Source organism: Urocitellus parryii, chromosome 1 (genome assembly GCF_045843805.1).
Source record: "Urocitellus parryii isolate mUroPar1 chromosome 1, mUroPar1.hap1, whole genome shotgun sequence".
Classification (NCBI taxonomy): Eukaryota; Metazoa; Chordata; class Mammalia; order Rodentia; family Sciuridae; genus Urocitellus; species Urocitellus parryii.
Genome location: NC_135531.1, coordinates 279,023,789 through 279,049,557, shown reverse-complemented (window position 1 = coordinate 279,049,557; position 25,769 = coordinate 279,023,789). Strand labels below are relative to the sequence as shown.

Below are 25,769 nucleotides of genomic sequence, written 5' to 3'. Positions count from 1 at the left end.
GCCCCAGGAAGCCTCTCCCGAGATCAGCTCCTCACACCCACCCAAGGACTAAGGGCGTCTTCTGGGTTCCATCCACCCCTTCCTCTTCTGCACCATCGAAAGCAAACAAAGCCATGCCAGGCCCCTGCAGTGAGGCAGGCAGCGGGCAGCTGGGGTGGGGGGCTGCCTGCCTCTCCCCACAGGGAGTCTCTGCTCCAGGCAGGCCTCCAACACTGGCCAAGCCAGCCCTGAACACAACTTCTCCCCTTCCTCAGTGGTCCTCACGCTGAATTCACAGAGCATGGCCTGGGGGACTTGCCAGAGGAGTTCTCAGCGACGCCCATGTCCTGGTCAGCAGACATGGCCCCAGCACAAGGCGGGCCATTATGCCATGGCCACAGGAGGGGGCTGGTCCCCACGGCCATTCACTATTTAGACATGCCCCGGCCCACACCTGGCTTGCCACCAGCTGTGGCGGGAGTGTTTACACCACAGAAACCAGCAGGTGCGCCACCCGGGCTCTGGGGCTCATCTTCCAAAGCAGGTTCCTGGCACACACCTGGCTCCGACCCTTCACGGGAAGCTAGAAAAGCTGGATTCAGGCCTGCGGGCTTCAGTCGGCTCCCACGTTCCCAAGAATGGGGCGATGGGGAAGATTTAGTAAGAAGTTGGAATCATAAATCCCTTTTAAAGAAAGGATTCTTTTCAATCTGTTCAGAAGAGTTGGCTAACAGGCCTCAGCAGGGCTCCCCCGAGATAAGCCTCTATTGAGCAGATAAGAATAATCTCATTAGTATGTCATTCATTTGATTGCGAAGAGGTGGAACCCTTATCTTACATCTTCCTATAATCTCCTCCTAGTGACCGGTCTGCCCAGGTCACTTCCTCAAGGTACAAGAGGACTGCAGACCAGATCTGAGTTACCCCAACTTCAAAGCAGGCTCTTCTGTGTAGACCCACTTGCTGCTGCAGACGGCGGAGGCGGCCCTCCCCTCCGCGGGCTGAGGAGTTGTGCAGACATCACAGATTGCATCACCTCCAAGCAGAAGCTTGTCTCTAACTGTGTAGGGGAAGAGCCACTCTGCCATTTCCACACCTGTCCTAATGCTCCCAAATGTATAACTGAGGACATCTGTTTCTTTATTTCAGCACCAGAAGATGTGGCTGAGCGCTCCGGGACCTGGGCAGATCCGGTTCTGAACTGCCAAGTTAGAGGGGTCACCCAAATACTCACAACCCTCCCGTATCTGTGAGAACTAGAAAGAGTGCACACCTGGCTTGGAGGAGGGGGAGTCCCCAGTGAGTGACACTGACCTCTACCCTTAAAACACCCCAATGTTGAGTCAGATGAACTGGGCACCACTCCGCTCCTGGAAGCCCATCTGCTTACTGACAGCTTAAGAAGGTGTCGCCCATCTGGCAGACAGAACAGGAGGCGGCCGGAATGCCCCAAAGAGACCTCAGCCCTTCCTTTCTGAAAAGTCCCGACCTCCAAGGCTAACCACTGACCACCCTTTCCCCAGAGCTGGTCCCTCTACCTCGGGTGTGGGTTACACAACAGGCGGATGCCCTCAGGCCTCTGAGTAGTGGCTTCCTGCAGGACACTGAATCAGGAGCTGGATTGTTCTCGGATGCCTTGGGGCTTGGTAAATTATTTTTTGTCACCCCTCTAAAGGGTAGTGGCTAAATGTGAGGCTCCCATAGTGCCAGGAGCTGAGGAGCCAAGGTTGCACGTCTGGCTATCTGTTCGGTGACCTTTTCTCAATTCCTGGTTTCAGGCTGCAACCTCAGGACAAAGAAGTCCTGGTGCCTGTCTCCAGGGCCTTGGGAAATGTCGGGGAGGTGGGGGGCTGACTGTGATTCTCTGAAGAAAAATCACAACACAGCCCAACTCAGGTGGCAGATGAACTTGAAAATCACTGTGACAGGAAACCCAAAGAGCTAGCTGCACTAGCTTCCACTGGGTGCCTCAAAAACAAGGCTCCACGGAGGGTGCCAAGCCAGGGTGAGGTCAGCAAGCAGAGCTCCGGTGGCTCCTAACCTAGTCTGAATCAAGGGTTTGCTGAGGGAAGAACGGCCTGTGCCCCAGGAGGAAGACTGCGCGTCTGGGATTGGAGGATTCAAATCCAGGGACCTCCCAGAACCCAAGGAAGTAAACCCAACTCCCCTCCGCCCATCTCATCATCGGACTAGAGCCCAACATTAGAATAAGAAGTAAATCTATTCAAACATCCCAGAGGGAAGCAATTCCAGGCTGCCGATTTAGCAAAGAGAAATTCCAGGAAGACAGCCCCTTCCTCCCTCACGGCAGAAAATCAGCAGCACAATGAGAAAATTCACACAATGGGCCCTACCAGGACACCTACAAAGCAACTCACCCAGCCCACCTTCTGGGTCCTTCCAAATCCCAGTGTGAGCGTGGACTACACCCAGGCCAGATCTGAGTGCTGAGTGACAATGAAAAATGAAACTATCCGAGGAGGACCCAGGAGGAGGATCTTCCCGCTGCTTCCTGGGGGGAGAGGGAGAGGACAAAAGGCAGGCTCCGCGCCTCCTCCCCAGCTCGGCTGCAGGCACCTGGAACTCACAAACAACATGGTGCCACTGACTGTTTTTAAAGACATTAAAGCGTGGTGCCTGAACCTCGGACTACAAGGGGGAAAGGCAAGCTCACAGAAGCCTCTCAGGCTTCCCCGCAGCTGGCCTCCGAGCTCCTCATTGTTCATTCAGTAAACAAGTGAGCAGTAAGACAAACCCCTGGGAAGCCAGGAGGTGCACCCTCCCAGGGCTGGCCTTTCCCTCTCCCCCGCAACCTCGAAGGCATTCCACAGGCCAAAGCCCATCAGGAACGTGCTGCGTGGGCCTCTTAATATCAGTGTCCCCTGACTTTAGGACATCCACCCAGGGGCAGAGGCAGTGGTGGGGGAGGGGGTCTGAGAGCCCCAGCTTCCTCCAAACTCCCCACTTTTGAGGGATTTAGCCAGTGCTGAACAGGGAATCAGGAATGTGCTCCAGGTCCAGCGGACATGCCTGGGGTCTGTTTCCTGGGCAGAATATGCAGGTGGGGGAGGCAGCCTGTTTTATTGGATGACAATGTAGAACAGCAAAATGCTCCCCAGCACCTTGAAGTACAGCCGCTGTCCACCCAAGTATGTCAAAACGCTCTGCAAACCACCCATTAATTTTTATGGTGGCCTGAGAAGCAGATTGAGAATCATTACCATCATTTTTACAAGACAAGGAACCAAAACCACAGGGCGGGCTGAGAGGCACCAGGTCTACCCTTCTTTCCATCTGGGCTCAAGATTTCACACAGAACCCCTGCCCACTAGAAGGAGCCTCTCCGCTTGCGTGAAGTGCTAATGCCAAAAACCCAAACTTTGGAGCTCTGAGACAATTACATTTAGAAGGGAGGGGAGGGCTGCATCAACAAATTTCTTTAGACAAGAAAGGCCTCTGTTGTAATCTGATTAAATCTGCAAGGCTGTGACCCCAAGAATGTGCATATTAAAGGCTGGCAGGAGCTGTTGGATCAGGATGGTTCTTTTTAATTCCATATTTTCTGCTCTGGAATACACTGCTTTTGTTATCAGGACAAAAGTTCCCAGAACTTTATTATGATTGACATACCAATCAATGTACTTGCACTTGGAAAGAATAAACACGAATAAAATCCGGCACAATACTCCTTTTCAAATATCAATGATTCGTGGGGCTCCCCAACCAGCGCTACTACTCCCGGGCAGCACCTCAGGGCGCAGCACACTCGAGAAGAGCCAACGCCGACCAGCCCCGGATCTGCACGGTTCGTGCCTCGATCTGCACGGTAGCGCCCCGGGAGGCACGGCCTGCCCTGGGCCAGGAGGCCGGGCACTTCAGGCTGAAACCCTAACAGACACCAGCGGCAGCCGAGCGGGCTTCGCGGTAGACACCACTTGGAGAACAACGCGCCTCTATCCACGCCGGTCCCGCCCGCCGGCTGCAAGCGCTGTCACCTCGCTGGCTGCTGGGTCACCGCCCGCCAAGCCAGAAACCGGAGTCTCCGAAGAAGTTGAAATGTGCATCGTCACCAAGTTTAAGCGGAACCGCGCGCCCTTCCCTCCTCCTCGGAGTCGCGCCAGGGGTCGCCCAGACCCTTCCACGCCCTCCCGGTGCCCCTCGGCCCCCGCGAGCCGCGCGTGCCCCGGACTCGCGCCCAGAGCACGCGTCCGGTCGCCGCGGGGACGCCCCAGGGCCGCGAGTCTTGCAGACGCCAGCGCCCGGGAGGGGGTCGCCGCCGCTCTGGGGGCTCGAGCGCGCCTGGGGTCCAGGGCCTCGCCCGCCTGCCCCGGAGCGGGGGACGCGCGAGGCCGCCCCGAAACAGCCCCGCGCCGACACCCAGGAGCCCAAACTCAGGCACCGGGGAGCGGTAGGCGCCCGCAGGGCAGGGCGATCTCGCCGAGACGCCCAGCGCGGCGGAGCGAGGCCCGAGGCGACCCGGCGCGCCGCCCCCAGGGCCCCAGTCCCCGGCGCCCCGCCGCCGCGCGCCTACCTGGCTCGCATGGCGTCCCCGCGGGCTCCTGCGGCGCTCTGGTCGTCCAGCGGCTCGCCCGGCCGGGGGCGCGCGCGGCTCCGGGAAGCACCGCGGCGGTGGCGAGGCGGAGAGGGGCCGGGACCGCCGCGAGTGCCCGGAGCGCTCGGCCCCCGCCCCGCGGGCGGAGGGGTGGCCCTGGGGGGGCGGGGCTGCGGGAGGGGCGGAGCGCGCGCGGACGCGGGCGAGGGGTGGTCCCGGGGGCGGGGCGAGTGCGGGGTGTGGCCGAGGAGGGGGCGGGGCGAGCGAGGAGTGGGCGGGGCCGCAGCCTCCCTGGCGGGCTTGCCCGGGCTGGCCGCACCTCCTGCCGGCGACTGGGTTCCCGCCTCCGCGTTCGACCTCCCGCGGAAGGAGCTGGGTCGCGGCTGACCTGCATCTCGGTCCCTGGATGCGGCTCCGAGCGCAGCCTCCTGGCCGAGCTCCTGTGCCCCCAGCATAGGGTGACCCCAGGTAGGATGTCAGGTTGTGGGAACAAATGCAGAAGTTAAAAAGTAGAAACAAGAAAAAAAGTCACAGCCTAGACAGTCACCGAGGGAGAAAAGCTTCCCGCTAAGCGGAATGCAAACCGAAAACGTCTCGTCCGAATTCTTTACACTTGCTCAGACCTGTGCACAGACCACCGGACCCCCGGCACGTAGATCAGTAAATGTTCCGTGAAAGAACGCATCACGTATCTGTGTGGCGAAATCCTCACGCTTGGCTACCCACTTTGGTTCATTTCTCATTTCGGAAGCTTGGAAGGTTGGTCGGCGACAGGTAAAGATACAGAAGCTGAATTCCACCCAACTCCGGAGCCTCGGCTTTAACTGTGCGTTTACTGCCAGGCGCCGCGCTGCAGGGGGGGGGGCCCTCTGCAATTCAGAGCCCCCTTTCTTTAGAGGAGAAAGAAACTTAAGATTTGCACAGGTTCAAAGACGCTGTTTGAGTCAGTTCTCAACATTCCCTCAGGCGGCAGATAGGATTCTTCTCGTTTTATAGGTGACTTTAGGCTCTCCTGCGCTAGCAGTACTTAACATACTGTTAAGTACGAAGGTCTACTACAGGATTACACTGGAGTGTCTCCGAGTCTGAATTCAAACCTGGGATTTTTTCCGTCCCCCAAGCCCTTGCCCCACCTTCTATCTTGGAGACCTCTCTTTATCCAAGGAACCCATTTTCTAAACCCTAGGTGTGAAGCCCTTGTTGAATTTTCAGAGTTAGAGACAGAGACATCTAGGGCTTAGAGGGATGGAGGTCCGTCCTGATCTTGGTGTCTTCTGCATGTAGACTGAATTCCTGAAAATGGGTACAATTTCTCATAAGATATATGCTGCAGTTTTTATTTTTTTTTAAGAGAGAGAGAGAATTTTTTAATATTTATTTTTTAGTTATCGGCGGACACAACATCTTTGTTTGTATGTGGTGCTGAGGATCAAACCCGGGCTGCACACATGCCAGGCTAGCTTGCTACCGCTTGAGCCACATCCCCAGCCCCTATACTGCAGTTTTTAGAAGGAGACAGTGGCCAACCTCCTCAGTGGAGGAGAGATTCCAGCCTGTGGAGGGTGAAAGAGTCCAGATAGCGTGAGTCTCTGCATAGCTCGCCTGTTATGCTTGAATCTCTGGCAAGTTATTTTGCCTCTCTGTGACTCAGTTTCCTAAATGAGTATGAAAGTTAAACAGTATGTTAAGTACTCAGAAGATGCTTGGCACATGGTAGGACTCACTACCATCATTACTGCTACCCCAAATGACCAACAGCTATATACTATGTTTTTAAAAAAGCTTAAAGCATTGAAAAAAAAAGTAGGTAGAAAATGATCAAAAGCTTTTAAAAAGACAATCCCTGAAAGACCACAAATGGCCCAACACATGAAAAGCTCCTCAGACACGCTAATGAGGGAGCTCAGGCAAAACACAAAGAAGCAGTCAAACGAGAAAGCCAGAGCCCAGCCCAGGCAAAGCTCCGTCCACTGAGCAGTGAAGCAGAAAGATGCACTAAAAATCACAAAGAACAAAGGACCAAGGAAATGCAGGATGCACAGAACGAAGGAGGCATCTGCACCTTGCATCTGGGGGAGCAAAGCTCATGGCTCTGGCACCAGCAGAGACAGGCATAGCCACACCACGTCATCTCCCAGGAGAGGAATTTAGAGGTCAGAATCCTTAAAGAAAGCTGCAGAAACATCAACACATCGCCTTACACTTCCCCACAGTAACTGGAATCGCCCTTCTGGATGAACTGGGATGGAAGGTCATGTTAAGGTTGACTCATCTGCAAATTGCTCTGTCTAGGATTCTGGAAGGCAGGGAGGTCTCTATACCTCTTCCTGTTCAATGGATGCTGTCTTTTTGTACCAGTTTTTGGTGACTTGTTCTTCTAAAAGTCTGTAGGGCAAAAGAAGAGGAAAAAATATGAACTATTCCTAACATCCATAACATTCAGTTTTTCAGGAAGCATTTCCAGTGGGAAAACATAATAGCCAAATCAGTAACTTGATTTTCTAAGTACAAGAAAAAAATGCATGTTTGTTTCAGGGATTAAACTGATTAGAGAAATGTGTGGAATGAATGTAAGCATCCATCTAATTTCATATCCTCTTCCAAGATCCCCCGGCTAAGGTGAATGACACATCTCTCCAGAAGGTTTTCTCTAAGTTTTGCAGATGCATTAATGAGTATGTACATGCATACATAATATATATGTATGTGATGTGCATGTGTGTGTATATACACTCATATATATGGTGAAAAGCAGAGTGTAGTGTGTTCTAAAATCAGGCTGCCTGGGTTGAAACAGCAGCTCCACCACCTAAGGACTCAGTAACAAGGCAAGGCTACACTGTATCTGCTGTTTCTATTTAAAATATGTGCAATGCTTGCAAGAATTAATCAAGGTAACACATGGAGATTGCTCAGTTTACTGCTGGGCACACAGCATATCACAAATACAAACGTAGTTATCATTATCACACACACACACACACACAGATTGATAAGTTTTTCTTTTGTTCACATAAAACCCAAATGAATGAGCCTAACTTTTAAATGAACTCCAAATAGAAATGTCTTTGTCAACAGGGTGTCCATATTGCTTTCAGGAAAAGGATTGGAGAGTCAGTCCGAGACAGTGAATTTCAGACTTCAGAATAGGATCCTACCTGAGCATCTTTCCATGGGCACCAGCTCCAGGTGGGTGTGTGCTCAGTGTACCGTGAAGGTACCATTCCAGAAGTCTCTCGTGTCTAGGAGAGTCTGACTCATGGAGAAGACAGAGAGAAGGAAGGGGCTGGGTTTGGACTGTCAACGTGGCACATCTGTTCTTAAACCCAACAAGGGTGCTGTTTGCTCCAACTACTGCCATCAGAGGGTCATCTGAGGGGCTTCTCAAATAGATAGAACACTGCCAGACACAGCGGATCAGACGGGAACAGCACCCAGGTGGCATGCCACACACAGCCCTGGGCTCCTTAGACCTTCTCCAGTGTATCATGCTGACCACCAGGAAAGAGCTGCTCAGAGATCACACCGAGCTTTCTCAGCCACGAAATAAAAAGAATAATGTCCTTTGGTGAAAAGAAATCAACAAGGACCAAAATACCCATGTTGGGGGAAATAGGATAAAAGCATATAAAACACAGCTAATGGGCAAAGAAAAGCTTAAGGCACACAGCGTTTGATCTCCTAACGAAATCTGTAACAGAAATGGAATCCTATGCGTGGGCAACTGGAATTTCAAATCTGTTTTTTCCCACTCAGAGTGTGGAGCAGCCACCTGTGGTCAGAAGCCTGGTCTTCCTGCTCCAGACTCGCCGCTGTGCTACATAAAACATGTCTGTTCCTCAGCACAAGGAAGACAGAGTGGAGAGGGAGTTTACAACAGAGACACCTCAGGCTTTCTACCTGCAGCCAAGGTGCTCCAGCCTAAGCCACTCAGTGGAGAGGTTTCCCACTGAGGGCAGGGACTGAAAACCCACCTATTTTGTTTGTGTTTTAATCTGAAAAGATATTCACATGATTCATACAATGTTTTGGATATAAAGTTGTATTTGTAGAGCCTATCTGAAGTCATCTCTTATCATTTGTTAATTGCTATTGAAGAATTAACTGTGATTCTTAAAAAACAAAAACAACAACAACAACAAAAAAAACACAAAATCCTAGCAGTTTCAGTTAATGATGTAAGTCAAATTCAAGTGATATTTGGATTCCAGGAGCTGGGAAATGAGATCGTACCACCCCACGCACTTTAATCTTTCTTGATGTGGAAAACAATTCCAAAAATATTTTAAGCAAGAATTTAATTCAAAATTCAACCTAAAATCTTATGTATTTTATTGTCACAGGATATAACACATGTTGTTTGTGGTAAAGACTAATTTTTATCTTTAAAAAACTATAACTGTATACATCTTTTTAACTATTTCTGTGTACATGTGCTGAGAACCAAATTCAGGACCCCCATGCACTGGGCAAGTACTTTACCACCGAGCTACAATGCCAGCACAGAAATCTTTCTTTTTAAATGCATCTATAAGCTTAAATATGGAGATACTAGTGCACAGGATTTGCACATTGCTTTCTTATTAAATAATGAATCATGATATCTCATCTTTTTCCTTGGATTCCAGGTGTGGAGAAATAATTTTTGCATACTGAGGTATGAAGAAAATGTGCTCCGCCCCTCAAAAAAAAAAAACAAACAACACCCACCTAACCTAGGTAAATACACTCTATGGGTTTTAAGTCAAAGAAGGAGGTGTCCTTCCATAATTCACAAGCCTAAAGAAGAGCAAGAGCACAACATCTAACCCTTGCCAGCCCCTGGGCGGCCCTGCAGGTGTGAGCTCTGGTGACACATGTAGACCTGCCGCTGAGCTGCTGAGATTCTGGTGGGGAGGCAGGCAGGAGCCACAAAGTCTGCAGATGGTGGTGGGTACGTTAAAGAAACCACAAGGAGCTGGGAAGTGAAGAGAGACCTGCTCCAGGCAGGAGGGAAAGCAGTGGCAGAGGGAACCCAAGTATGAAGAGCCTGAGGCTCAAAAGGGCTTTGCACTCTTGGGGACTTGAAGTAATATCGATGATGTTGCAGAGAAAAGGGCGAGATGGGGAGCAGGTGAGCTGGAGATGGGGGGGGACTCCATGGAGATGGGCAAGACGGGATCAGGTGAGCTGAAGGTGGGGAGATTCCACGGGGTGGGCAGGACAGGGAGCAGGTGAGCTGGAGATGGGGGGGGACTCCATGGAGATGGGCAAGACGGGATCAGGTGAGCTGAAGGTGGGGAGATTCCACGGGGTGGGCAGGACAGGGAGCAGGTGAGCTGGAGATGGAGAGACCCTGAAGACTGTAGAGAACTGAGAGTCACGAGGTTTCCATACCCTGTCACATCCTCTGTCACTTCCCTAGCAGCTAGAGTGTTGCTTTGCCAAGAATTTTAGCTGTATGAGAATCTCCATTTTAGCCAGAAAATGTTAAGTGATCCGTTTGCTACACAGGAAGCCTCTGTTCTCTGCTATGTCCCTCCATCCTGCTGGCTGTCCTTCATGAACTCACAGGTGTAACTAGGCATCACAGCAGCACTGTGCGCTCTGTGCACAGTCCAGAGGGCTATGCAGAATCCAGAAGGGGTACAGAGACAAAATGGCTGACTTTAAAGAAATTTTGGAAATAGCTTTCTGTTGGTCCATTTTACACTGCTGTGACTAAAATACCTGACAAGAAAGAACTTAGAGGAGGACAGTTTTATTTTGGTTCATGGTGTCAGAAGTTCAGTCCCTGGTTGGCTAAGTTCATTGTTCTGGGCCCAAGGTAAGGGAGCAGAACATCATGGCAGAAGGGTGTGGCAGACAAGGGGGAAGGAAGGAAGGAAGGAGAGAGAGAGAGAGAGAGAAAGAGGAAGGCAGTACAGGGAAAATGAACTTTTCCAGTCAGGCTCCCACTGACCCACCCCCCTCCAGCCACGTTCTAACTGCATTTCACCTTTGAACATTTCTGCATTGACACAGGAGTTTTAGAGGGGGCACCTTTATCCAAACTATAACAATCTCTAAATAAATATTCATTACTCTGCTTTTTTATTCACTTACACATTCAGCAAATGCACCTGAAGTGCTTACTTATTGTGTACCAGGCAGTGTACTAGTCCTGAGGAAAGGGAGATGCAAGTGCCCTTGATCTCTCTAAGGAGTATCTACCTGTGGGAGTCAATGATTATTTTAAAGAATAACAAGTAATTGGGTAGGTGACAGGGGCTTCACTGTTGAATTCTATCAAGTGTTTAAAGAAGAGCTAGTACTATTATTCACAAATTCTTCAAAAACAATTGAAATGACAGAATAACTCCAAACTTAGTTTTTCGAGAATATCTTTACCCATATACTAAAGCAAGAAATGGATGTCCCAAGAAAAGAAAACTATGGACAAATATTCTTGATGAACAGATGCAAAAATCCTCAACAAAATACTAGAAAACCGAATTCATTTAAAAGGATCATTCACCATGATCAAGTGGGATTTATTCCTGGAATGCAAGGATGGTTCGATCTACATGATCCATTCAACACGATGCATCACATTAACAGAATGAAGGACCAAAACCACATGATCATTTCATTAAATATAGAAAAGCATTTGACAAAAGTCAGCATCATGTTTGATAAAAAGGCATACATTTGATTAAAACTAGGTATAACTTTTTGAGGGCTGCAACCAAGTCAAGATGGCGCCTGGCAGTTTGCCAAGAGGAGTGGTTTGTGAGGCAACGCCACAGAGCCATTAAGGTGGAGGGATTCCTTATTGGCTGACTGCTGTATCTAGATGATGCTAATTAAGTCAAGCTGTATATAATCAGTTAGGTATATCTACCTCTGCTGTCCCGCTATAAAGCGGCTCCTGCTACCTTGGGTGCCCGCTACCTTGAGTTCCCTCTCAGTTCCCGTTGAGTTTTCCCTCAATAAAGCAGTTCCCTCTTCAACCTTCAAGTTGCTTGTCACCTCCCAGTTATTTTGCCCAGCCGGACTGCGGCAATAACTTTTTACTGCAACCTGAATTTCTAATATATGATAAGCCTACAATATTCCATGGTGAAAAATTGAAAGCCTTTACCCTAAGATTGAGAACCAGAAAATGATGCCCATTCTTACTGCAGCACTGGCAGTTCTTGCCAGAGCAATTAAGCAAGAGAAAAATGAAAGTCATCTATATAGGAATGAACAAAGTGAAATTGTCACGTTTGCTGACAACACAGACTATGTACAGAAACCCCTAAAATTCCATCCAAAAACTGTTGGAAGGAATAAAAGAATACAATAAAATTTCAGGGTTCAAAGTCAACACACAAACATCAATAGTGTTTCCCCACTTGAAAACAAACTTTTTGAAAATGAAGCCGAAAGAACAATCTGATTTATAATCGCTTCACTAAATACTTAATAAATCTATCCAAGGAAGCCACAGACCTATATGCTGAAAACTAAAAAAGTTTGAAAGAAGTTGAGGAGAACACAAATGTATGAAAAGACATCCTGTATTCATGGATTGGAAGAATTAATATTGTTTAAATGTCCAAACTACCCAAAGTCATCTACAGATTCTACACAATCTCGATCAAAATGCCAATGTCATTTTAATAGAAATAGATAAGAACAATCTTAAACTTTATATAAAACTACAAAAAAAATCCCTAATAGAAGAGGCAATCATGAGCAAAAGTGGAAAGCTAGAGGCATCCCACTATCTGAGTTGAAACTACGCTACAAAGCATAGAACAATATGGTGCTCACCTAGTAACAGACACACAGTGACCAATGGAACAGAACAGAGAGCCCAGAAATGAACTCATGCATCTACAGGCAATTGACTCCTGACAGTGGTGTCAAGAATACACAATGAGAAAGGACAGTGTCTTCAATAAACACTTCTGGGACAACTGATGTCCTCACGCAGAAGAATGAAATTGGACCCTTACCTCACACCTTATAAAGAATCCACTCAAAATGGATTCAAAATTTAAAATAAGCCCTATAAAGGGATTGAGGAAAACTCCCGGGTGAGCATTTTTAAGATTTGATTCAAAAGCACAGATAATAAAATCAAAACTAGGCAGAGGGGTTATGTCAGACTAAAAAGCTCCTGCAAAGCAAAGGAGACAGCTAGGAATCGGGAGAACACTTGTAGGCCATACAGGTGATCAGGGATTAATATCCAGAATACACAAGGAACTCAAACAACTCTATAGGAGAAAAGCAAATGATCCAATTAAAGAATGTGCCAGGGACCTGAATAGACACAGCTTAAAGTAGGACATACAATCAACATATGTATGAAAAAAATGCTCAACGTCGCTTGGCATTAGGGAAATGCAAACCACAAATGAGATACTAACTCAAGCCCATCATAATGACTGTTATCTAAAAAAAATGATGACGATTTTCAGGAATGACAATTTATACACTGCTGGTAGAAATGGAATGACGTGCAGCCATTGGGAAAACAGCATGGACATTCCTCAGAAAACTAAAACTGGAACTGCTATAGGATTCAGCAGTCCCACCCCTGGTACTTCCCTGAAAGATCTGAAATGAGTACGTCCAGGGGCGCCTCCACTCTGGAGCTCGCTGTAGCGCTAAGGACAGCCGCAGAGGGATAGGTCAGGAAACTGTGGGGCAGATCCACAGTGGGATGCTAGTCAGAAGGACATTCTGCCATTTTGAACAACATGGGATTGGAGACAGTTATGCCAAGTGAAGTAAACTGGGCTTAGAAAGACAAATAGCACATGTTCCTACTTGTCCGTGGAATATGGAACAATGGAACTCAGAACCGAGAGGAGAGGGTGGCTACACAGGCTGGGGTGGAGGGACGGCGAGATGATGGGCAGAGAATCCAAAGCCTCAGACAAGAGGCATGAGGCTGGATTTTTTTGTTTGTTTATTTGTTTGTTTCAGATCCAGGGTACAGCATGGTAAATATTGTAAACAATGTGTGCTATACATTTTGAAATCACTTAGAGTAGATTTCAAGTGTTCTCCCCACAAAAAGGGCAAGTATTGGAGGTGGACATGCTAATTAGCTTGATTCAATTATTCCACATTATATTCATAAATCACTTTGTATCCCATAAGTATATGTAATTATAGTTTTCAATTTATAATAAAATTATAATTAGATATGGTGGAAAAAAAATAGATTCTTGCTTCAAGTGTGTCAGTGGGGTGTGTGTCAGTGGGGTGTAGACACAGTTTCCTTAGAAAATCTGTAAGTTTTTCTTCTGCTTTGTGGCTGCTTCTGCTGAGATGTCGGGAGGGCCTGGTTTCTCTCTCCTCCCCCTTCTTCCCCTTCTCCTCCTGTGTGATAAGAAGCTTGCTCCACCTCTCACCCCGCTTCTCCATGCTTCTGTGTTCATCACCCATTTGGGGTCAGACAGGACAGACCTCGGTTAGTATTGGATAGCCTGCTTCTCCCTGGGGAAGCTCCCTCTGGTCAGCATGTGGTTTTCAGCAGCAAAGAATCTCACCAGGCAGGACCCCTGGCATCCCTGGCTCTGGGATGTCCCCACCCCCCATCAGCTCCCCTGGGCTCCATTAGAGAATTACAGTCTGCAGGGCTGAGGGCACCTAACTGCAGGCCCAGCCAGCCAGAGCCTCCAGACCTGCAGGACAGCCCGGAGACCCAAGTCCAGACAAGTGGACAGAGTGTGAGTGTGTTTCTGAAGGGTCCGGGGAGAGGTGCTTGGTGACCTTTTGCCATTCGGGTTGGGAGTGGGAGTGCCTGAGCCCACAGAAGGGCAGGAGGAGGCTGGGCAGGAAAGAGGTGAGTCCTGGAAGCCCCCTGTGGAACTCTGAACATGGGGGTGCCGCGGGTACCATGAGCCCTGCAGGGACCTAGCCTCAGGTACCTCAGGAGGAAGACGAGTCTCATCCCCTTTCGGTGGTCCTGGCCCATCACCCCCACTTTGAACATAAGGCACCTGAGGCTCCGAGAGGTTGCAGGACTGGGCTGCAGTCATGACTGGAGCTCCGTGGAGACAGGTGCCTCCCGGGCCGCCCACTCCCACCCCCAGCCTCCGCTGCGGCTCAGAGGCCGCCTGCAGAGCCCAGGCATGAGAGTGTGTCAGTGAGGTGTGTCAGTGGGGTGTAGACACAAGTTTCCACCTCAAATACTTGTCTTTTTTTGTGTGGGGAGAACCTTTGAAATCTACTGTAAGTGATTTCAAAATGTACAGCACACCATTATTTACAATATTTACCATGCTGTGCCCTGGATCTGAAACAAACAAACAAACAAACCCAACCTCTGTTTTCTTCCTACGGTCTGGTTATAAAAGGCAGGGGTACACACATCTGAGAAGGAGCACAACTCGCTCACCCATGTCCACCTGTGCATCAGGTGTGGTTGCAAAGAAAGTTGTGGATGGTAATGGAAAGGGCTGGGGTGCAGCTCAGAGGGAGGGCACGTGCTCGGCGTGCTGGACGCCTGGGTTCAATCCTCGGCACCAGTAAACAAACAAACAAATACATTAAATAAAAAGAAAAAGCAGCAGGTACTCAGGTGGCTGCTTGTTTTGCCCAGAAACCCATCTCTCCGGCCCACACCTGCTTGTTGGGACTCCCAGATGGCCTCAGGCTTGACCTCATCATTCACTCTCCCTCAGCTGGCAATAGACCTCCCTGTGGTCTGGAGGCAGAGAGCCCAGTCCTGTCTGGCAGCCCCTGTCCTCTGGCCTGCTGGAACCAGGGGAGGCAGGGCCAGGAGGTGGCCTGCTGGGGCTTGGCTTTGGAGCGGTCTCTTCATGATCCTGATGAGTTGATTAATTTCTGTATCAGCTCCAGAGACACCAGCCACTGTCCCCGGAGGCCCTGAGAGGGCAGAGGGCAGCTGGCAGTGGGCCTGAGGAGAGAGCCTGCTCCCTCTCCAGGTAAGTGGGCATGTCAGAGAGGGCACCATGGTGGAAAGCAGGCAGGCTTTGAAAGAGAGGGACGGCGCTTCCTTGGTTTGCCTTCTGAACATCAGCATCTGAACTCTAACAGGCAGGGGAGTGTGACACGTGAGTGTAACACGTTAGACAGCCACAGAGCACCCCTTCTCAAAGTAGAGACCCAAGACTGTGACGTATTAGTGTAAAACTGTCTATTGCATATTAAAAGGTGAATGTTTCTGGTATCAATGGCCCCCAGGTGTCTGATTCCAATTTGCGGTTCCTCCTGGTGGAGGCTGTGGGAAACGGGTTTCTGTCTTCTCTGTCCTTGCTGCACCTGATTTATTTCATCTGCACAAAGACCCCATGATCCATGTCTCCAGTGAGGACTCCCCAGGCCTGGTGATTGGCAGCCTGTTTATGAGTCGTTACCAGTTGTTCTCATGGGAGGCTCTTCCCTTGGTTTATTCTGTTCTGCGCCTTGCAGGTGGACCACCCAGCCTGAGTGTGGAGACTCTCTGGCCCCAAGCTTTGGGTGTAGCCTCCTGGGCATGGCACCACCTGAGACTCACCTGTGCTTCCCGGCACCCACCTTCCCAGGAGAGCAGAGAGTCGGCTGAACTCAGTCCCGTCATGCTCTCCAGCCAGGTCCTGGCACGAGGCACGTGGCGCATGTTGTTTTCATTCCAGAAATCATTCTCAGTGGTGACACACAGCTAGGAGGTGGCATCTCGGAGATGCCAACCTGGGTGTCCCCAACGTCAGATGTTCTTCAGGCACCTTCTGCTGCCTCCTGGGAGGGAGCTGTACGTCCACGGCCTGTGGTTCCCTGGGTGACACACACAGCACCGACTGGACATGTCAGGGAAGGAGTGACAGAATCGAGGGAGACGCCCTTCTGCTGATTCTCAGGCATGTGTCATGGGGTCTGACAGTGTATGATAGACAACACCAAGACCGTAAAGCCACTGAAAGGAAAATAAATGTTGAAGAGACTACAATGTGAATTAAGATCTTCATCCCAGCGGAATCTGCTGAGACCACTGGCAATCGAACAAGGATTTTAATACTAAGCTTCTAGGCAACCAAGAAAAGGGGCAAGGCTGTAAATTCTGAATCATTTCATTATCTACTCTTCTCATCCAGAGCGAGAGACCAACTTTGGTCACACCCACTGTGCAGAATCCACCTTGTGGAGATACACTCTCTCTCTCAGTGTTCTTAGGTATTTGTTAGATATCCTAGGTATCTTTGTTCCCAGGGTGGTGGAATTTCCTTGTGCTGTTTTCCACCTATTATGATCTGTGATGGTCAGCTTAATAGTCCTTCAGTCTCCAAACACGTGTCTTCAAATTATGGTACATTTTCCTTTAATAAATTGAATGCCTCCAATTTTTTTCATTTTCTCTTGTCAGACCTCCTGGTTTTTAGATATTTAATCTCCTGGGCCAAGGTCCTATTTTCCTTAATTTTTTTTCTTACTTATTTTCTATTTCTTTGCCCATTTATTCATATTCTCTCTCTCTCTCTCTCTCTCTCTCTCTCTCTCTCTCTCTCTCTCTCTCTCTCTCTTCTCTCTCTCTCTCTTTTGCAGGGGAGGTACTGGGAACTAAACCCAGAGTGCTTTACCACTGAGCTACATCTCCAACATTTTTTATTTTGAGACAGGGTCTTGCTAAATTGCTGAAGCTGGCTTTGAACTTATGATCCTTCTGCCTCAGCCTCCCTAGTAACTGGGATTATAGGCATGGGCCACTGTGCCTGGCTGCTCTGCCTCTTTGAGGTATTGCTTCCATTTTACCTTCAACTGAATGTTTAAGCTTCTGTGAGTTTGTGTCTATTATTCGGCTTCTGTGCCTGGCGACAGTATTATTCGGCTTCTGTGCCTGGCGACGGCATCCATACACCCTGCTCTGCACCTTGCTTTTCCAGTAAACAGACATCCTGGAGAAGGTTCAGAGTGGTTCACAGAATGCAACCTCCGTTTCTCAAACAGAATCAGTCTGCATCGCAGGGAGGTGTGGGTTCATGTAGCCTGGGCAGGGTTGGTGGCTCTGAAGCCGGACAGGTGTGAACCGATGGAGGTTCACTGCCAGCAGAGGTGGGAAGACATGGGGTGTGGAAAAGTGCCGCAACCCGGCTGGGCACAGAAACACAAGCCACTCAAGCAGGAACAAAGCTTTATTTTTAAAAAGGCCGCCAGTGCCCCGTATGCGCCCTGCTAGCAAGCTGGTCCACACACGTGTGTGTGTGTGTCCACCGGAACCGGCCCCCCCCACCTCCCCCGGAAATTCCCTCCTACTATCCTTCCCCAACCAATGGGAACTCTCCAGGAGTCCTGTAACATGAGTTCCGTAGCAGGCCCAGGTGAACAGCAGGAGTCCAATTTCCATATGAATGTAAATCTTAACATAATCATATCATCTCAATGGCTAGCTGGCAGTCACCTAAACCAAAGGTGCCATGTATCATAATACTTTTGCTGTGGCTCCTAGCAGAAAAGCAAGGGCATTGCCAGGCTAAGCACAGGCAGCTCACCAGGATGGAGGGTGTCTGTGTGCATGGGGAAGAACGTGCTTGACCTCAGAGTCAAATGAAAGACTGATCGCTTTTCCAAGGGCTTTTACCAAAATAAGGTAGAGGAGGAACATGGTGACGTCTGTCCTTCAGAAGTGTCCAGGATGCAGGATAGCACAGAAGGGGAGAAGGCTCAGGTCGGGGAGACAGTTAAGTGCTTGTTTCACACTTCAGGGCAAGCAGTGATGAGAGTTGGGATGAGGAAAACCCCACACAACCCTCTGGCCTCACCTGCTCAGTTGACTTAAAACCCCCTGGTTTTGGAGGTCACGCAGCTGGGCACGGCTGGTCTCCCCCAGCTCTGCTGTAGATGGCACCTCTGACTCGTGGCTTCTGTGATAGCGTTGCCCAGGTCACTCTTCAGGGACCTGAGGCAGCTTTTGCTGAAAACACTGATCCTCCTCTTGGGTCCCTGGATGCCTCGTGGGGGACTGGACCTGGATGAAAGGCTGGGCCTCTGTCCTCATCTGTGTCTGTCCCCTTGGCGGCCCTCACCTTGGGTCAGATTCTATTCAGCCCCGCATCAGGTCTGTGGGACATCGGAGAAGTGTTTTATCAAATCTACACTATAGGGTCAGCTTGACCTGGACTTGCCTAGACTCTGTCTTCTGCACCTTCAAGGCAAAAGACATCCACCAGCCACCACGACCAGAAACCTGACCACGAGAGGAGTGAAAAGCGGTGACTTTTGAGCTCCAGGAAGATCTCTGCCTGTCCCCAGGAAAAACAAAGAGTACTCATCTTCTTAGTGGCCTGTTATCTTCCTCCTTATCCAACCCTCCGTCTCACCCTCAACCCCAGAGCCCAGGAGCTGCTTTGTGAGCCGAGCGCCCTCTTCTCCGTTCTTTGGCACCGAGGACGGTCTTTCCTTCCCCCACACCCATCTCTCTGACGCTGGATTTTTCCATGGGATGAGCCTCTGAACCTGGAACTGTTTACACCCTGACTGTGGGAGTCGAGCAGAGGACAGAGGTGGTGATTTGGGTACCACGGAGGTGGGAGCTGTCCAGTGCAGGGGCTGTGTGGAGGAACAGGTGACAAGGAGAGGCCCACAATGATGCATCAGGTCCTACCTGGTCCTCACAGGATGGAGGATCCCACAGGAGGAGGAATCCTGGGGAAATGGTGGCGTCAGGCTGGGCGCGTGGAGTCGAAGTACTTACAGATCATCCACGTGGAAGTGCTTGGCCTGGAGAGCGCTGAGTCTTAACGGGGAGGCGTGGGCTCAAGTGATAGATTTGGATTCATGGGGACACAGGTGGACATGGTCATTGATCTATGAATGCCTTGGCTCTCCCTCTCCCACCTGGCTCCTGCCACCCCCCATCTCCTCAAGCACATCTGTTAAGCAACCCTCTCCCAGGTATCTGTGGACTTGCTGTTCTGTGTGACAGGTGGCTCCCGGGGTCTTGGGACAGCCACCTTGCCACCTCCTTCCATCTCTGGAAACATCTCTCTGGGGTCACTTGTCTCTCGCTGGAGTCTCCCCGACTGTGACTCTGTCAGCTTTGCCTGCTTTAGCGAAGCTGCCGTTAACATTGCATGACCTTGTGTCGTCACTCACTCACTAATTTGTCTGCTGCTTGGTCCTCGTCCTCTCTCCCCTGCATCAGGACGTAACTTCCATAAGAGGGAAGACTGCTGTACTGTCCTACCCACAGGCCCCGCCACACTCCCTGCAAGTACAATGCTCCAGAGACATTGTACAGCAAGTGGAAGAGCAACCAAAGAGGAACTGAGACGTGGCTGAGGAGGTGCCGTCAGAGAAATAGAAGAAAGTAAGAGTGGACGGGGCCCTGGAGGCCAGAGGAGGAAGGATTCGAGGAGAAGAGAAGGGTGGGCTGCGTCAGGCGGCAGTGAATAGCAGCAGAGTAGCACCTAGTGGACAGGCAACAGGAAGGCCCTGGGTCACCTTAGCAGGGCCATGTCAGAGGGGCAGTGGACAGGGCAAGGAGTCGGGGGTGATGTCTTGTGGATGGACAAGAGCTGGCTCTAGGTGGATAAAGACAGGATGGTAGCTAGAGGGTGACCGAGCTTTTTGATTTTGTTTTCCAAATTGTTGATTGGCTTATGGTGCAAGGGACAAATGAATGACAGGAGGTGGACAGAACAGAATTATGGATGTTGTCCTTTCAAAGGTGGACGCCCCTGGGAGGGCGGCAAGAGCGGAGGTGTGGCCGTGCAGGTAGGACGGAGGGTCTGTCTCCCTGTCTTCACATTCAGCCCTGGCTCAGTCTGAAGTCGGATCTGGGTTGGATTCTCCCCCTGCCCCTGCCCTTCTGCGGCTCCAGGTTGCTCTTAAGTGTGTTCTGACAAAACTGGCCTCCGTAGCTGTCCATCTCCATGCATTTTTAAGTTGCCTTTGCAAGTTTAACCAGGTTTGAGGTGGCGTGAGGGGAGCCTCCCACCATGACTTGTCAGGTCTGAGTCCTCACATTGGCCACTTAACTGAGCTGCGCCTTTCCTCCCTTGTGAGTCTGGCCATCTGTCACAGCTGCAGACCACTGGTGTCCCTTCCTCTCCCTGCCCCACAGAACCCAGTCAGCCAGTTAGAGAATCAGTTGGAGAGACAAAGATGAGAGGTCCAATCTCCTTCCATTTGTAAACTTCCCCAAAAGATGGCGGAATGTGCACAGGAGCCGCTGTCCCAGGTTCCCATCTGTCCCCAAGTCATCTGCAGAACACAGAGAAGGAGTCCACGTCAGCCCAGGGAGATGAAGGAGGGAGGCTGTGAGGTGAACAGGCCTCCTCTGCTGCTGTGCGTGGCTGCCATGAGGCTCTGTGCGGCCACAGGCCAAAGCCACAGGCCAAGCGGCCGGGGACGGAACGCTTCCCTCCCTTCAGTGTTCAGCTTAGCGTTTTGTCACCCTGATGGAAAACCAGCTAATGCACGGGCTGACAAATGTGATGGTGATCATGGGTCCAGATTAATGCATCACAGGTTTGTGTGGCAGGGGGAGGCAGAGGAAGAAATCTCCTGACAGATCCACTGTTTTCCTTGTAGAAGGAAAAATAAAGCTCATTTTCTTATTGACTTTGATGATTAGTTTCCATCAACTTTAAGGATGTCTTTTTAAATCTTTCATGCAGCCATGATTAGAATTAAAAGAATGTTTGCTTTACAGACCTCTACTGAAGTCCATTCAAGGAAAGAAAATGGCGGGGGCGGAGCACCCCTCTCAAGTACAATAAAATGGAATGGAAAGGGAGGGCCAGGAAGCAGACCACGGAGCAAGACAGCTACAAATGGCCATGATGTGCAGGGATGGGTTAGCTCTCCTTAAGAAAGGGGGGAAGACTGAACTAATAAATTGCAGAGATCAGCTGCTTCCAAGTCCAACCTACACCATGGTGAGAAAAGGCGCGATCCTTAAAGGCAGGCATACATCAGGCAGTGGGAACCCAGGAGGCCAGGGAGGATGTGTTAGTGTCACTCAGAGTTCAAAGTGAAAGCCCGCCTGGGAAGGTGGCGGTGGCTTGCTCTGATTGATAAGAGGCAATCAACGCTCTCTCCAGGGGATCTCATCTTACTCCAGGTCAATTATCCTCTCTATGCTAATGAACCCCAGTTTACATCTCAGGCTGATCCAGTCTGTCACCTCCACACCCCAATTTCAGTTGTCTGTTAACCACCTCTACCAAGCCAGGACTTTCCTCCCTGGTGCAAGTTCCAGACGGAACCGAGGGCTCTCCAGGGTCATGGGGGTTTTAGCGCAGACTGTGACAATCCTAGGAAAGCCAAGACAGTTGGTCATTCCAAGTCCCTCTGTCCAGGGACACCTGTGGTTGTGCTCTGTGATGCCCAGCACGGACGGGAATCCGAGGCTCGCTCCTGTCTCCTTTATCTGGAATCCAGGAGAGCGAAGGCTGTGCCAGGGGCCGCTTTCCTCCGTGTGCTCTCTCACAGGGTCTGCGGCTCAGTCGACATGGAGCACCAGCATGAGAGTCAAGGCCCGTGCTGGCTGCCTGAGCATCCTCAGAACATGCAGGGCAACTTCCAAACAACTTATTCGTTGAAGTATTTTTTAAAGAATTATAAAACAACAAAATGCAAATCCATTTTTTGTGTGTGCACACACGTGCACGCCCATGTGCAGCCTTCTACTAGGCCGTTCTCTACAGAAATCCTGAACCCTCTGCTCCTAACAACCCTGCTAAAGCCTCCCATTTACTTTGCTCACAAGGGTTTAACTCTTACAGAACATTTTCATTTCCTAGGATACTAGCCTCTGTTCAACTTTGTTGAATATCTTTGGATTCCTAAATAATAAATTAAAATAGATTCGTCACTATTACTAACCAATTTGCTTTTCTCTTTCTTTTTTCTTTCTTTCTCAGAGCACTGGGATGGAGCCCAGGGCCTCGTGTGTGCCGGGCAAGTGACCTACCACCAAGCCACGCTCCAGCCCTGGTTTTCCCTCTTGATCTAGGCATCACGGCTCATGGGACCATTTATAGAAACACTTTCTCTTCCCTAAATATTTATTAATGAAATATTTTTATTGCCAAACATGCCTTCTAAATATTTACTCCCAAGGGGTCCTCTTGCAAAGTTCTGTTTATAAAACCGCTAGGAGAGAGTGTGAGCAACTTTGACTGGAATCACTCAGCGCTGGAGTGATTTTAACAGCAGCAGCGAGAGGCTGTTTGGTTATTGGCTGTGTTGCAAGATGATGGATCTGGTTCTGTTAGGTTCTCTGTGGCTCTCAAGTTTGCAACGCTCAGCCAAGAATAATAGATGCATATGAATAATCTTCAAGAAGGGATCGTGCTGTAACCGTCGAGTGAAACCCAGAGAAGCAGAATGGGATCCCTAGTTTGGTTCTCACTGAGTGAAGGCTGAGGGACACAACCCACACAACCAGCCGCTATGGGGTTCTTCTGCTCTGTTAGGGATAGGAAGACTGCAAAGGCACCTCTCGAAGTCATTGCCCTTTTGGGAGCTACCAGTTCCTGGTGTTACGGGCCCCAGCTCCTGTGTTAACAGCTCACCCAAGGTAGAAATCGTGACGAGGCAAAGCAGCAGCCTTTCAATGAGGCTTTCCTGGGGCTCATGCTGGGGCACAGTGGAGGCAGTGCCTGGATTGGAGCCCCTGGACGGCTGGGGGAGGGTTGTTGAGGACGACAGGGCATAGGTCCTGCGGGTGCATGGTCAGCGGCTGCACACAGTTCAGGATCTCTGCACCACTGGATCTTTGTTCTTGCCACCCGGGTTTGCACTTGGTGTGTAGATCTGCACACTTGGGCGGGTCCATCTAGTCTGCTTGCAGAAGGCCTTGGAGGTGCTCACTCCTGCCTCCCCAGGAAGTCTTGTGTGGGTCAAGTTCAGTATATGGCACAGGCTGAGGTTGCAGGGAAGCTTGGGGAGGAAATTTCAGACTTTTGAAAGCAGCTTTCGTTAGGCAGGACACTTGGTGAAGGCATCAGGGCTCTCCCTGCTGTCCCAATGCCAGCCTCACGGGCTCTGGGGCACAGGTCAGCACACACACATGCATACATCACTCACATGTTAGGCCAGCCCTGGGGTTCCTTGCTGCCTTCCAGTGATTTTTTTTCTATTTCTAGTTGTCCACTTGGGTCCCCATTTTGTTCACAGCCTCTGAGCATAAGGACGGTCACCTTGGATTTAAATATTTAGGCAGCTTTCCGACTGCATGTGGCTGGTCGGGATGAGTCTGGCTGGGGATCCAACAAAACTGGGTCAGCACTTCACTTGTGAGAGGGAATGGGTTTGCTCAGGGGAGGTGACACACACATCTCCCAGGAGAGTCTAGACTTGAGTTTTGAGTATGCAGTTAGTGTACACAATCAATGCCACCTTTCTTTGGAGGGGATGAGTGTGTCACTTGGAGATGTGGATTATTTTATGATACACTTTAGTCAGCTCTTCTCAGTTGGGTGTTGTCATGGACGGTGGCTCTGACGGGGCTGGTGTTTTACTCGGGAAACTTGTCATTGGCAATATGAAAAGTGCCATGGTGCATGATTTACTTTGAATCAAATCAGAGGTGTCACCTCTTCAGTGCCATCCCACTCTCCTGCCTTGTTTGGCTCTTCTGCGTGGGGAGAAGATTGGAGGGACACCCAGCAGGCAGGGGCTTGCTCCTGTGCCCAGGCAAACCCCCAGGACTGCCACACTTTGAATTTCATCTGGTCACGTGCAACTGACTCTGGGAGTCGTGCTGCATTGTGTCACTTGATTTCCAAAAAGGCTTCCAGCTCTCATTTCTCTGTGAGGTGACGGAGGCAGTTCTGGGAAAGGCGCTCGATATCTGGGTTGGGCCTGGGGACCTGTGAGCAGAGCTACCGGATTGGTTGATCATAAGAGTCATATTTAGTAATGGATTCAGTGTACTTTATAAAACTAAATCATTTGTGCTGATGGACGAGGTAATGAGAAGATAATGCAGAATGGACACAAAGCCTAATGGTCTTTATTTTTAGCTTTCAAGTCTCTCCGTGTCTCCAGCCGTTGGCCTGCCCAGCTCCATTTTCCTGGGCCGTGCTACACAGAGCATGCGTGCCTATCTGTGCTGAGCAAGCGCTGGCTCATCCCAGGAGCTGCCTCCCAGATGCCTAAAAAGAAAACCTGGAACTTGGTATTCCATGTCAAAGTTCACCAAGCGGCTAACCCATATTCCCTTGGTTTGGGTATCACCAAGAGTTTATGGAGGCACTCACAGGGAGAAGTCACAGATTCTGTGAAACAGACCACCCAATGGACTGGCCCATTACTTGTCCTGATGGAAAATGTTTCAAGATGTCTGTGGGAGTTTGCTAAAATCAAGTATTCTTGGAACAACAATGTTTACCATTAAAATCCCCAGCAATCACTCTTCACTTGCCGCCTGGTGCCCACCAGTTGTTATCTTAACTGTTACTGAGAAATTTAATGGTTCAAATTTTGGCTCACTTTTTCTCAATCTTTTCAGTTACCTGTTTCAGTCAGGTTTGTTGTTGTTGTTGTTGTTGTTGCTGCTGCTGCTGTGACCAAAAGACCTGATAAGAACATAGAGGAGGGAAAGTTTATTTGGGCTCATGGTTTCAGAGGTTCATTCCATGCTGGGCCAGCTGCACAGCTCTGGGCTCGAGGTGAGGGAAGAGCGTGAAGGAGGAAAGCAGCTCAGCGCATGGCAGCCAGGCAGTGGAGAGAGACGGTCTCCCTCACAGGCACAGAATATGAGCCCCAGAGGCACAAGCCAGTGACCTGCCTCCGTCAGCCACACCCTGACTGCCTACAGTCACCACCCAGTTAATCCATTCGGGTAGAGCAAGCCCCCGGCTAGGTTACGATTCTCCTAATCTCATCATTTCATCTCTCCCACAGGAGCTTCTGTGGGACACCACACCTCCAAACTAAAACAGGGACCACGTCTGTTACTACCGGAACGCTCTGGTGTGCCGAGAACAGCGTCAACACAGGGTAGAGTCCGATTTGCTGCTCTCCTCTCAGAAAGAACCACAGAAGAGCTCTTAAGATCACATGTTCATGAAACTCTCAAGGGCCAGTGCCATCCAGTGCTGAGTCTCCTTTCCTACCTCCCAGACCAGCCTGTGTCTGCACTACAGCTGCATGAGCTCTGCATTGCTGGTGGCCTCTGTACGTGTGTTTGGAAATCCACCTGTCTGAGGCTTCCAGTACCAGTGCTGTGCCTGGCCCCTGGGCATACACAAGATGGCCACCTTCCTCTTCTGAAAAAAGCCCTTTCTTGCGTTCAAGGAGAGCCTCTGTTCCTCCCCCAGGTCCT

The 25,769-nt window shown here is 50.1% G+C and overlaps 1 protein-coding gene across 2 annotated transcripts in view; it reads right to left on the bottom strand.

Annotated features, from left to right (window-relative positions):
• The window catches only part of Sh3bp4 (SH3 domain binding protein 4), a 64,036-nt gene extending 59,383 nt beyond the window's left edge, over window positions 1-4,653 (bottom strand). The window contains exon 1 of one of the 2 annotated variants that reach the window (XM_026396014.2): window positions 4,511-4,653. The gene's annotated coding sequence lies outside the window, so the exon portion shown is untranslated. Of the gene's footprint in view, window positions 1-3,974; window positions 4,001-4,510 lie in introns of those variants that run through there. The other variant, XM_077799721.1, reaches the window with a different exon arrangement.
• Between the last annotated feature and the right edge of the window lie 21,116 nt (window positions 4,654-25,769).